We start from the raw sequence: 14,542 nt of genomic DNA, 5'->3' as shown, positions 1-14,542 counted from the left end.
AATCGAACGAGTCTTCAATTCTTAAAATTCTTGCGGGCAAGTTCATAATCCGGATTAGTCTTTCGAAAATAGCTCGAACTTTTGAATTCGAACTCTCGGTCTAATAGATCCCGTGGTGCGAAAATATTAATTCAGATACTCTGGCAATTGAGTCTTTCTTTTTGGGACAAATCGGTGCTTCACAGCATTTGTAACGAGTTTAAGAAGCATCAATCAGATCTTGAATCCTTGTAACATATTCTACTGTGATCTCACAGTGTGCATTAGATAACGATAATATGGCGAAGTTATACATAGATTTAAATTATTGCTTAGTAATTTACTTATTAACAAATTCGCTATGAGGTGATCGTTTTGGAAAAATATTTTCATTGTTCAACAAATTAATTAGAGAAGTAATCGAGAAATATTCAGAGAGGAAAACATCGTTATTGAAATATTAAAAACGATATATATTAAATAAAGACTACAAATACGGTATAAAATTGTTCAAGCTGTGCTCTCTTGAAGGATACACACGTTCGATAAGAATTTATTGTAAAAAGTCAGCTAATGAAAGAGAAAACAAGATTGGCGCACAATGTATGCCAGCAACTTGCAAATAAGCTTTTCAACCAATTTTTATACGAGCTATGAACTGGCTATTTCATATTTAAAACAAAAGAATCACATAGTCGGAACGGTGAGAAAAAGAAAAAGAAGTTCATCCCGTAAGATATCTTTCAAAGTTAAAAAAGGAGAGATGATATCTAAAAAGGATGAGAATAGTATCATTATACTCAAGTGAAGAGATGTAAAAATTTCATGAATAAAACATGCTTCCATTAACCAATAATCAGCGGAAAATTAAATATATATAGCATTCATATATAGAAAATTAGATCGAATCAATTAGTTTTTTAGGGAATTACATTTAGAAAAACAATGTATCGAAAATTAAGTATACAACTTCTCGATCTTTCTTACCATTATATTATTATAACAAAAATTGAAATTCCAACATTTCTCGTAGATAAAAATCCTACAATAATTACGCAATAAAGATAAAAATATACATTATCAGCCTAACTTACGCGTTATGTGAATTGCTATGTTCTATAAAAACCAATAAATTTTGCTTAGCAGTCAGTATAAACAAAATTATGAAGAATGTTCAATATTTCAAAGCTGAACGATTATTCAAATTATGAGTATTTTTTCACGTGACAAGTAATAAAATAAATTTTTGTAATGAAAAAAAGTTAAAATATATAAAAATATGCCATACTATTAATACGTTGTTTGCAATTAATTCAGCGAACAGATTACAGCGAGTTTGTCTATGAATAGCAAATTTGCTCGAGAAACGGTTCATCAAAGGATCTATTCACATTCGAGTTCAACAATCGTATATGGATGCGTTGCTAGATTATTCAATTATACCATGTATTTGCGGGACACGAAACTGCACAATGATGATTTTAATGATCTTGAAATATAATTATCAAAGTTATCATTTATAATTTTTTCTATGTCGCTGCTTGGTCATAGTTTTCGAGATATTTACAAACGAAACTTTCTAAAACCTATATAATTTATTCAAATAAACGTTATTCGTGATTAGGTACGAATGCTTATACAAAACGTATATTTTTATAGAAATTAGATAAAGTTGGAACTTGAATAAAAATTTATATTGTCTTTAAAAGATTTCAAAATGTTATGCTATTTAAATGTTCCATATATATTAGATGTGCAAATAAGTTCCTTCCCCTTGTTTCCTACGATCATAACTTCTGATTGAATTCGAATTACTTCCTATTTGTGGTAACATTCGAAGAAGCTTTCAAGAAGTTGCTAAGGCAACAATTTCAAACAATACGAGAATCATCATTTTCGTCACTGTTTACTTTTTGCATTCCAGCTTAGGAAGAAATCAGCTATTGAAACTACTGAATTAGCTACTGAAACGGCTTGTGCGGCAGAGAACGTTATATCTTACGGAACATGCAAAAAGTGGCACCAAGATTTAAAGAAATTTTAATTTGAAAGAGAGTCTATATAAAGAAATCTAATAAAATCCGGCCCAGAAGAATTGGGAAAAAGATCGGTAGTCACCAGACAAGCGGCATCTATTCGACTGAAACAATTAGATAAGATTCAAAAGTTAATTCCATATGAATTAAGCAGAATGAATAAGAAAAACAAACAGGTTGCCTTGCTTTTATGGCATAAAAGGAAAAGTTTTCTGCATAAAATTGTTACTGGCGATGGGTCTTATATGACAAGATCAAACGATGGAAATCATGGGTTAATCCGTGGCAAAACTGAATTTGCATTGCAAAAAAGTTTTGCTGTCCATGTGGTGATATTTCCGAGGAATCATTCATTATAACTGAAAGAGCAATAATTGTCGAATATTATCAAAATTATGTTGAATTTATACGACTGAGTCAGAGCAGAAATGGCCGTTTACTGGACAAGGAACATGATTTTGCAGCACGATGCTCAGCCACCGTTGCAAAATTTATTGGGATGAGCATGAGATATAATCTCCAGCCCTTGCAACACCAATTGTCAGGGAAGAATTTCAACTCGGGATAAGATATCCGAAAATGTATCGACGACTTCATAACTAGCAAGCAGTCATCATTCTTCAAGGATGAAATTTATCCATCAGGTGAGAAAAGGATAGAGAATGAAGGCAAATACTTTGAGAGACGTTGAGAATTTTATATCTGATTCGTGTAATAAAATTTTGAATTTGGAAAAAAAAGGGGCAGAAAGAACTTACTTGCACATTTAATATTTGGCAGATCAAGAATATATGATTAATAAATGATTAATACGCTCAGCCAAATCTGATGAATTTTTTACTAGAAATGATTTCACATACAAATTAACGCATAAAACTTTTATATTTTAATATTTCATGAATCTTTATAATATAAAGAAAGAAAAAAATTTGTTGAATATTAAACTCTACATTGTTGTTTTGTGCAATATTTTATAAAGCAATTGTTGAGATACATTCTCGGTTTATCAAGGCAAGTAACGCAATAAAATGTCGTTTGATATCTTTTACGTTTTTTATTTCGTTGAGAGCAAATCTTACTTAAACAAATCTTTTTCAACTTTTATTGTGCTCCGAGATGACTCTCAGCATTTCAACTCGAGTGACAACAGCTTTTATTTATGCTAGATTCTCCAATTATTATCTCCAATTAATAAGAGAGCAGTATGGATTTTTTGCTTATAGCTCTTCTTTATTAAGAAATGTTGTAAAGTTACAACATTTAAAATGGAGATAAGATATTTAATCTCAAATTCCTCCAAAACTATGATCCTGGCAATCCTAGCAATCTTCAACGTTAGTTCACGCTTTGAAAATTGTGGGAAAAATATTAAAGTTTTGAAATTTGGACTTGGAAAATGAAATTAGCCCAAGTAAAGATGAATTTGATTTTGAACTGTTCAGAAACAAGATTGATTGTATTCATCAATTGAAAGAAATTAACGACAGAGAAAATGAAAGCAGCAATGGAGACAGTGACAGTATTAGATGCAAGAAATCTTAAAAAAATTAGAATATAAAAATATAAGAATATAAGTATTGAACAATCGACTTTTTAAAAATATTCAATGAGCTAATAAAACAAATAATAATTGAAACAAACAATTATATATATTACAAAGAAGCTAAAAAGGAGAAAGTTATCGTTTCAATTTGGCAAACATGGCATAATGTCATCATAATTATTAGAAATATGGGAACGATGCCACTGGTCAATACACAAGAATATTGTGGTAAAAAATCAAGTAAGCCACGTTCCATTTTATTCAAATACATTTACAAGAGATAGACTTATGTAAATTTTTTGAATGTGAAAATAGTTTCGACGCAAGATACTAACTCTACAACACGTTTATAATAATTAATAAGTGGCTGTCTTGTTTATATAAAATTGTTGAATTTTGCAAAATTCGAAGATCGAGTTTCGTTTATAATTTAACAAAAGCGAAATGGACTATTCGAATCTATATATTAGCATTCTAATATGGGTTACATTTGTGGAATTCTGCCTTACAAATATCGATAAGATCGAACCTTCCAATATTCACTAGAATTCCGTTACACCTGTTATTGAATGAAATTGACATCATATGTAAACTTTAAGAAAAACCAACGTTTATTAGAAGCTTAAAAAGATCGTTGATCTTTTTAAAAGTTCGTCATAGTGTTCACACTGTTATCAAAAAGCCTAATACAATTGTAAATTCATGGGCTGACCACTACTATCTCGACATACTGCTTTACGAGAAAGTCGCTGAAGCGATGGTGCAAGTTATTTTCTGGGGCCATTTACTGTATAATATAAAATTTTAATAATATAAAAATTTTAGTAGATCAATCGAGAGAAGATTTTCGACAATCGCGAGATCGAGCTTCGACGTCGATCACTAATTGAATCACGATGAGATTCGATTAAATGGAAAGCTCCATGTGGTTTTAACGGAAACAGAAAAAAGATTGTAAGGTTTATCGAAATAAAGTAAGGTAGAAGAAACGAAACGAAACAACTTATTATTGTGATATTTTTGGATAAACCAAAAATGCATCTCGGCAAATGCTTCATTAATTATTAAACACAAAGAAAAAAAAAATAGAAAATCATATTTTTAAAGATGTATATATAATTATTAAAATATAATGTAAATTAATTTGTCTATAAAATTATTTTATGTTATTTGTAAATATATGCGCAAAATCATGCATCGAGCAAAAAGTTAGTATAAAGATGCTCTCACATCCACTATCTATTATTCTTATTTTTCGTTTTTTTATATCTTTTACGCCTTCATCACTGCTTTATGAATATAAAATAGAAAATTAATACAAAAATAAGAAAATGAATATAAAAATAGAAGTAATTTCGTTATTCAATGACGAAAAATCAAATTCACTTGAAATATTTTCAATAATTTATCACATTCTATGCTTACAAAACTCAAAAACTTTGAAAATAATATTCCTATTGCCACGACTGTCGAACTCGAACTAATGCAAGATACAGTTCAGATCACGATTTAATTTGAAACAAGAAAACCTAGCCATTTGACAATATATTCAATACTTCATAAGATTATGAAGATGTAAAAGTTATTAGGAATCTATTTATGAATACTCTAAAAAATCAAATATAAATAAATAAATATTGTTTGAGCGAATAAAGTTATTGTTGCAAATCAATCTAAGAGTCACCATATTCGAGTTAATACTTCTGTTGCTATATTATTTATTTAAAATTGAATTTAAGATAAAACAAATATACATCCATTGTTTCGATCAAAATATACATTATCAATATACAAAAGATGAAAAATGCCATTATTAGATAATCACTTTCGTGTAATCATTAATTTGATTACATGTATATATATATCCAAAAATGATATTATCGTTTCTATCCATCATTGTTTATATGAATTAGAATTATTGCTGGAAAAAAGTTTCGCAGGCTAAGAGGTGTCCTTCATTAGGACCGCCAATCCCCACTTTAGACACTTATTATAAGACAAATAATATATAATAATAAAGATAATAGATAATAAAAATGATATGAAAATAAAATAATAATAATAAAAAGAATTTAATTTTATTAAAGAAAAATTAGATTGAAATAGAAATCTCTTTAAATAAGAATTCAAAAAAAAAAAAATATTTCAATTAATTCAATTTTCTTCATAAAATTAAGAATATAATAATCAAATGATATAATATTATATAACTATTAATGCAATATTGATATTCATATTATAATATTGACAATTTTGAAAATTGTCAAAAAAATATTTTTATAAACGTGAAAGAGCAACATGTGATGCAAATTATTTTTTCGAATTTCTATAGTCAAGATCAAATATTGCAATAGATTAAACTAAAAAATATCAAAGTGAGTGAGATAGAGCTCAAAAAAAAAAAAACAGATAATTGTCAAATTACAAATTATTTGAGAACGATGAACAGCATTAATTATCAACGTGCATTTTTTCATCTTTAAAAATTTTAACTACTTGTAATTTTATATTTTTTTTATTTTATAATTTTATTATTATTCATTATTCTTGCGGAGCATAAATAAGAACAAACGATTTACAATGAGTGAAGCACGAAATTTGATTCGTGGAGTAATAAGAAAATGATGAAGAAGCAAAAAAAGTTTTTACGTTGGTGTTTTGATAAAAACAATTTCTAGAATTCGAAAAGAAGATTCAATATATAAAAAAGATGAATAACTGTTATTACCAGGAAAAGAATTACCAAGAAAAGAAAATAAAAAAATTTCATTATTTCGATGAAGACAAAATTATAAAAAAAAAATTTTAATTCACCAATTTTGCATAGAAAAAAAAATTATATCTACTACACCCCAAATTACTAACGGCCAATAAAGAAAAAATTACTTTTCTTTGAAAACTTAATTCATTATATAGATTGTTTGAAAATATGAGTTTTAAATGAATGTATGTATGTATGAATGAATGAATGTATATAATATATAGATGAAACGTGAGTTAAGATAATTAATAGAATGTGTTTTAAAAAATGTTGGCAAAATAAAGAAATAATAGGGACTATTAAAAAATAGTTCTTCATATGGACCTGTGATTTTGTATGTGGAGGAAAAAATGGATTTATAAAAAATAATGATTTAACTTTTAAATGACAACAGATGATTATTATGGCTAAATAAATGCAGATAATTTTGAAAAATGAGTAAATGAGAAATTAATATCTAATTGCTCACTATAATTCATCATTATAATGGATAATGCTTAATATCATTCTATTGAATTGGTTCCAGGTGAATATTCTACAAAATAAGTTATGATCAATTGCTTAAGAAATAACAATATTTCGTATTCTCAAAATGTGAAAAAAAATACGAATTCGTAGAATTAATAAATAAAAATAAAAAAACAGGAAAAATTTGAAGTATTAAAGTCAAAAACAATTTAATGTATTACTGTCTGTATGTGAATTAAATCCCATTCAATTTTAATTTAGGTTAAAGGATATTTTTTCATTATCATGAACTACAGAAATTAACATAACGATGATTTATACATAAACCAAATGAGTGGAAAAAATATTGCGATCACATAGAAAATTTTTGGAAAAAAGATGAAACTGTAATCAACATAATTTAATTTTACAAGATAATCATTAAAAAATGATTTTATTAAAAGCAAGATTTCAGAAGATGATTATGCTTGTGAAATTATTTGTTATAGAATAATTGGAGGATAATAGCAGCTAAAATGAACTCCTTTCTATTATGTTGTTGATATTATGCAACAGAATATTATATTTAATATTCATAATATATTGTGAATATAATGCGTATTAATATTTATTATTATTGAATTATATTTATAAATTTTTTATTGCTATTAAATTGTATTTATAAATTAAATTAAATTATTGTTATAAATCACAATTATCCTGCACAATTGGATTAGTATATACGTATGTCCATATTGATAAATAACACGTTAACATAACATTGAATTATATTTATAAATTTAATTAAATTATTATTATGAATCATAATTATCCTGCACATTTTTACATTATTGATATGTTATATATCGATATTTAAAAATATTTTGAATTCTATGCCTATGTCAATGTCAATTTACATACAGATCATCGTTTTAGACTTTATTACAGAGTTCTGTTGCACAATTGGATTAATATGTACATCCATCTCTTAGATAAATAGCATAAACAAAAATGCGTGTGAAAATAGAGCTTCCAAATTAGCCAATCAGATCACATTTCTTCCGTGAGATTTCTTTCCGATAGCGAACAGTATTTAATCGAACAATATATAGATCAAAAAAAAAAAAATGAAACAATAAATATTTATCACATTCTTTTTACAAATGCAGACGTTCTTCTAATCGTGTAATATTCAAATAAGATTTAAATACACAGGGATATTTCCAAAAGGTATATTCACAACTACAAATTATCTTATATTATTGATACTAGTGTCTATATGTTATCTGTTAAAATAAGAGATTAAAACAGAGTCAACATCTTTTGTTAACATCGGAATTTTAAATTTTACTTTAACAAAACCAATAATTTTCTAACCATCGAACAGTTGTCTGTTTACAGCTATAATTGAATTATAACTATTAATTAATTGAGTTCGAGCTCAACAAGACGTCTCTATTGATTATTATCTGCGATGAATGGCTCTGCCACGAAACCATTATCAGAGGAATTATAGGATAGACCCTAATTTATATGATAATAACGACACAACGCGATCCAGAATTCGAGACTTTCCACTTTCCACATATTCGAATTATGCCGTTCTGTTTCTGTTTTATCTTGAGATTTTTATATGCGAATCATCATCGAATTCAAAAGAAATTTGTTCGAACTTGTATAGTGTCGAACCGGGCATTGGCCCAGTGAGAAACTGTAACTCTCCCAATTGAATCAGGAAGGGATTTTTCTGACCGTCACTTCGAAATAGAGGCTCATGATGATCATAGTCTGACTGCTGGATACGACAATTAGATTGTGAACACATCGTGCTCTGACACGATTATCTGCTGCGATATTGTGAGAGATCCTGCTCTCTAATAGATGAGAACTAGTAGAATTTATACACAGTCCACTATTAAAAATATAATAACATTATTGAGGGCATGATCATCTTAAAACATGAAATTACAGCTACTAATGACACTAAAACAATAGGAATTTTTAAGCTAAGCAATTCCTTTATCAATATGTATAACTACAATCCAACGACATGAAAACGAATGCAGAAAGCTTATTAAAATGATAAAATTTACCAAAAATCCATAGTACTCACTGACTTCAAAAATGCAATAATAGTTAAAAATACTCAAAAATCAACTCAAAATCAAACAACGAAATTATAACTGAAGTCTAGAGATTCGCGAAAAAATCATAGAGAAAGGCAATATAATTAAATTCATCTGGATCATGTAAAAATAACTGGCAATCTTCACCACAAAAAATTTTTCGAGGATCAGAAGGAAGACCTTCGTGCTAAGAAAAAAAGAACAAGTGGTCATTTCCAGAATAAAAATTGGACATTTTAGAGTCACACACTGCATTTGTTATAGATTAGCAAAAAAAAAAAAAAAAAACCAGCCCCTCAATGTGAGGAATGTGATTCTATACTGTCCATTGAACTAATCTGATCCTCCATTGTAATAAATATAAATTTTTTCGTAACAAGCACAAATTACAAATTAGAAACTACACTCAAAAACAAGCTAAAAAACAAAAAATGCAAAACTTGGCTTTTTAAAAGATACTAGATTGATAAACCAAATAATGTAACCATTTCCTAATTTCATGTTCCAAGCAAATAAAAAAAAAATCCTTCCAGAAAAGAAGTTTACAGAATATACATTACAATAGATATAAATTTGTTCATATGATTACTAATAATATAAATAATACATTTATTATTGCTCTTACTGATTCAAACAACATAACAATCCAAATCAAATAACTGAAAGAAGCATCCTATCTACATACTCAAATTATAGATTATAGATTAATTATAAATAGATTAGTAGATTATAATTATAGATTATAATTTAAGTAATAATAAAAAAAGTGAAATTAATACGAATAAAATCATTTGAACAATAAATAAAAGACAACAACGTTATTTTAAAACAACTAAAGAAAGAAAACGAGTAAAGATTCAATTAAATTTGTTAAGAAACTACAACACAATAACAAACATACTCAAAAATAAAAAAAACAAACTATCATACATATCAATTAGAAACAAATCTAAAATGGTACTATTCTAAAACAAATATAAACAAAATAATTAAAGAATTAAAATAATAAAACTAATTAGAAATATAAATAATATAACTAAATTTGACAAAAAATAATCATTATCTCTCTTCCTCGATGAAATAGAATTAAAACACAATAACAAAAATACATATAAAATTAGAAAACTGATAAACAGAATTAGGTTCGTTCATTACTGTCACACCAAGAATCACTGTAACAAATAACTATCATGGCGAACAATGGAAAGTACAAAACGAATTGTCAAAGAAATCAGCCTGCAAAGTTATAAAAAATGCAGTTTGAAAACATAACTCTACCCTCAGAATAAGAAATTAATTCTTATGAATAGAAACAAATATAAATCAGAGCTCAAAATTCGTCGTTATTCCTAAATATCTCAGCCAAATTTAATCGTGAAGAATGTAATCGAAGAATCTATACAAAAGCAATAACTAGATACAACTCCACTCTCTATTCGCCACAATTAAAATACTGATATAATAAAATTTCACTTGTAACCAATTTTATACAATTTAATCAATTTAAAAACACAGAGCTAATTGCCAACATGTTATCAACACAAATTTCATTGTTATAACAAATTTACCATGAAAAAATTATTAAAAAAACGCGTCAAAAACAATATTAAATAATAGACACTCAATTTGGATTTCAACAAGGAATAAAACTTAAATTCATTCACATACATAAAATTCATTATGCTCATTTTAAAAACATATTTCATTAACAAAAAATACCGTTAGATATCATTTATATAGTACTATTATATTAACGTAAGTGAATATCAAGAAGGAAGAACAATAATAAGAGAAACAGCAAAAAGAGCAATTCTATTATCTGCCTTAAAGAAGTGTACTTTCCCTTAAAGCATCCACTCAATACAGAACAATATCAAAACTTGTTCGAAACAGGCAATAAGTTTTTAGCTGTCAAGCATGGACATTGAAGATGAAAGAAAATCCTTATCTAGAGGACATTGCTTTCAAAAACTGTTTTTGATATATTGAGCACACAAAAAAATATCAGATTTATTAGACTTTACTATAATCAAAGATTTGAATAAAAATCAAATTAAGCTATCATCCAGTTCTAACCATTCAGCTGTAATAGACTACTTCCACTTTGATCTAAAATATGAAATTGCCACGTTGCAATTATAAATTGGGAAAAGTTTAAATTGGCAATAAATAAAAAACTTAACTGCAACGCTCCATGTAACATAATTTAACCAAGAAGAAACAGATAGATAATAGAGATAGATAATAGATATTTATTATTACAGTTAAAAATAGAATAAATAGTATCCTTTTACTACATTTTAGAGAAGATAAACTAAAAACATAACAGCAAAAACACAAAATGATACGTACAACGAACTAAACAAGCTGAACAGTTAATAAAGCTACCAAAGAATTAAAGAAAATTATACTCAACTACTGCAAGAGTTTGATATAATATCTTTGACACGAGAAATGAAGACAGGAATTATTCGTTCTGAAAAACAACAAAAAGGTTCAAAAGATTGATAATAGTGATACCAATCGTAAGGAAACCAGATGGATCTTGGGCTAAAACTTCATCTGAACAAGTATTTGCATCAAACTTTTCAATAACTTACAACACGAAGACGAAATAATAGATAACTCGATCGAAAATATACGCTACAGTTCTAAAGTATGTGGACACTTCTCTAATTTTTATGTACTATCTGAAAAGATTATGAAATCTTTGGTAAATTTAATTTCATTGTATGTACTCCAGTTGGTACACAATTGAAAAACATATTTTAATAATAATTAATTAAATATCTCACCGATAATAATAAAAAAAATAATTATATCTTTTTTTTAGTTTACACATCCACATACATACATACATATCCATTAACGTTTGACAGACTTCTCTGTCCAAGTTTGTCCAAGTGATCCCATAATTTTTCTATTCAGATCAGGGTGATTGGAATGGCCATTTCATTATTTTCATATCAGAGTTCTCTTGTAATTGCAACAAATAATTTTTATATATTTTATATATTTTAAAAGTGTGTCTCGTACAAATGTAAAGTTATTGCCAATTATTCGCTGTCTATTTTTTTCTTTTTTTTTAGAATTTTTTTCTAAATTCCATTTATTTTCACTAAATCTCCTATCATATTGTGTCCAAATCATCCTCGTATCATCACAGAATGACCTCCATGTTTAACTACACAGTTTCTGAAACTCTTCAACGAACAAAGCAGCCGCTTGGAACACTTAATACTTTTTCCAGTCTTTCAACATCCAATTTTTATGACACTCAATCGATCGAAGCCTCTGTTTTTTATTTTGTCTCCTTTTTAATCGCAAAACGCACAATCTCTGAAGCTGCCCTCTGCCTTTTTACCGAAATTGCTGTCACTACATTAATTTTGGAAGCTGTCTCCCTTCTATTTCTTTTGCTTATAGTTATAATATGACGGTCTCAGTCGTTTTTCTAGGTCTTCCAGAGGTCTTTTTACAGAGGAACAAATTCCTGCAGCATTTTTCAATACTGTAGCTCGCAGAGGATTTTGAAACTCCTACTTTTTCTGCAACTTTTCTTATAGAATACCCTTCTTTCGATAAAGCAATGATTTGCGAACGCATTTCTACACTTAATTCGTTTCTTTTCCTGCTCTCACAAGCGTTCGAACCGAACTGATCTCGACAGAGCATCAGAGTGATTGCTACGCTTTTATTTAAGATTCTTTAAGAAAGCAGCTGATTCAAATGATGCAGTCATCGTCAACGGAATGAGAAAAGCACAATATAACGCAATTTTTCACCCACTGGACAGACTTTTATTCGTTTAAGAGAATTGAATAACTAAATTGTCAATTTAATACTTAAATACTTGGAATACATTGCATAGACATTCGTAGTAGAATTTAATAAAAGTAAAGTAAGTGTCCACGTACTTTTGAACGACACTGTAGATTGTGTAACTACAGAATAGGAAACGTTATAAAGAAGAAAAGTTAAACAAATTATCAAAACAAAATTTCGGGATACGATTTAAAAAACGTAAACATAATCTTCTACATAAAGCAATAAGAATGATAACAATAACATATCAGATTGGAATATTTGAAAACTGACTTATATCATCATGCAACCAAAACCAAACAAAAGTATACGTGAGTGTACAAAATTCTTGAAAAAATAGTTCTCGTCAGATAAAAGGAAATAATCGTAAAAAAAAAAAAAAAATAAATAAATAAATAACAGATCACCAGTTTGATTTTAGAGAAAAACATGTTATCTAGAACTGAGCTATAAAATAGTAAGTAAGCTTTATTCAGATATATTGAAAAAGTCTTTTTCAAGATTTGTACTACAAGTCATAAAGAAGCTTCTCAAACGTTACCAATAAAAACATTCTAAGGAATTCGCATTGTAATAATATACAATTCAACAATGCTGGAGCATCTCAAGTAAATATACCAGAATCTAATTTTTATTCTCTTTATTCAACGAACATCCTAGCAACGTCAGACATTTTAATAAGCACATTTGCATATGACATCGAAAAAAGAAAAAATAAATATCCTGTAAAAACGTTTGACTTCACGAAAGAAAAGAGTAAACAACGACAAGTGCTATCGCATAACTTTCACCCTTTGCAAAGCAAAGGTCGTTCAAGAATCGTTCTACGTAACAACGAAATTCCGCAAAAGAAGATAGTCAAATATCTGGAACTACACGTTGATACAAAGGTTACTTGGAAGCAGTATATCGACAAAAAGAAAGAATCAAAAGAAGAGATACGTGTTGCGAATGAAAGTTAAATCTTGAAAACAAACTTTTAATTTACAAAACCAAATTTGGAATGTGTGAATGGAAGCATCAATAATTCTTTGTACAATCGTTAAGCCTTTGTATTCTCAAGTTTGCATCATTTGCTTTCACGCGAGGGGTTTATTTATGCTTGATTTCTTTTAAAAATTCAATATTTTACGAAGTGTAAAATTTTTACATTTTCACATGGTTACAAAATTTTTGAATTGCATCTTCGAAGCAGTTGTGGCATATAATAATATTGTTTTAAAAATTTTTGAGTCCTATAAGCATGGAATGGTAATAAAATCAATCCAAGTGAAAATTTTTTTTAATCGACGAAATTATTTCCATTTCTACAAAGCAATTGACGATAGAGAAATTTGAAAAATAAGATTAATAAACAATGAAAGCAATAATGACACCGCAGAAGACATAGAAAGTTCAGAATGAATAATGTGTGTTGAATTGAAAGATACAGTTGGCGAAAAATTCGCAAGATCGGAAATATCTTATGAATATAAAAGAACCATTAGATTTTTTAAAGCTGTTTTTACCGATGAACTTATCAATAAAATAGTAAAACAAATAATCATGCTACGAAAAATTAGAAGAAAAGAGACTATCATCGTATATTCGATAAAGTGAATATATTGTTACAAAACTTGCAAAACTTTATTGGTCAAGAAGTAGCATTAGTAACATTCCTTTTTATTCAAAAATACACAAGACACAATTCTTGTTTGAAAATAATTTTGAGACTAAATATGAGTTCAAGAACGCGTTTCATTCCTTGGTTACATAATAATATTTACATCAATTCAAAATTCTTAAATTATTTTACAGACGACAGAACAGTTTTGTATGAACGAGT

This window comes from Apis florea, unplaced genomic scaffold, assembly GCF_048593485.1.
Source record: "Apis florea isolate Af1SG1 unplaced genomic scaffold, ASM4859348v1 contig_1653_pilon, whole genome shotgun sequence".
Lineage (NCBI taxonomy): Eukaryota > Metazoa > Arthropoda > Insecta > Hymenoptera > Apidae > Apis > Apis florea.
This window is presented reverse-complemented; position numbering follows the sequence as displayed.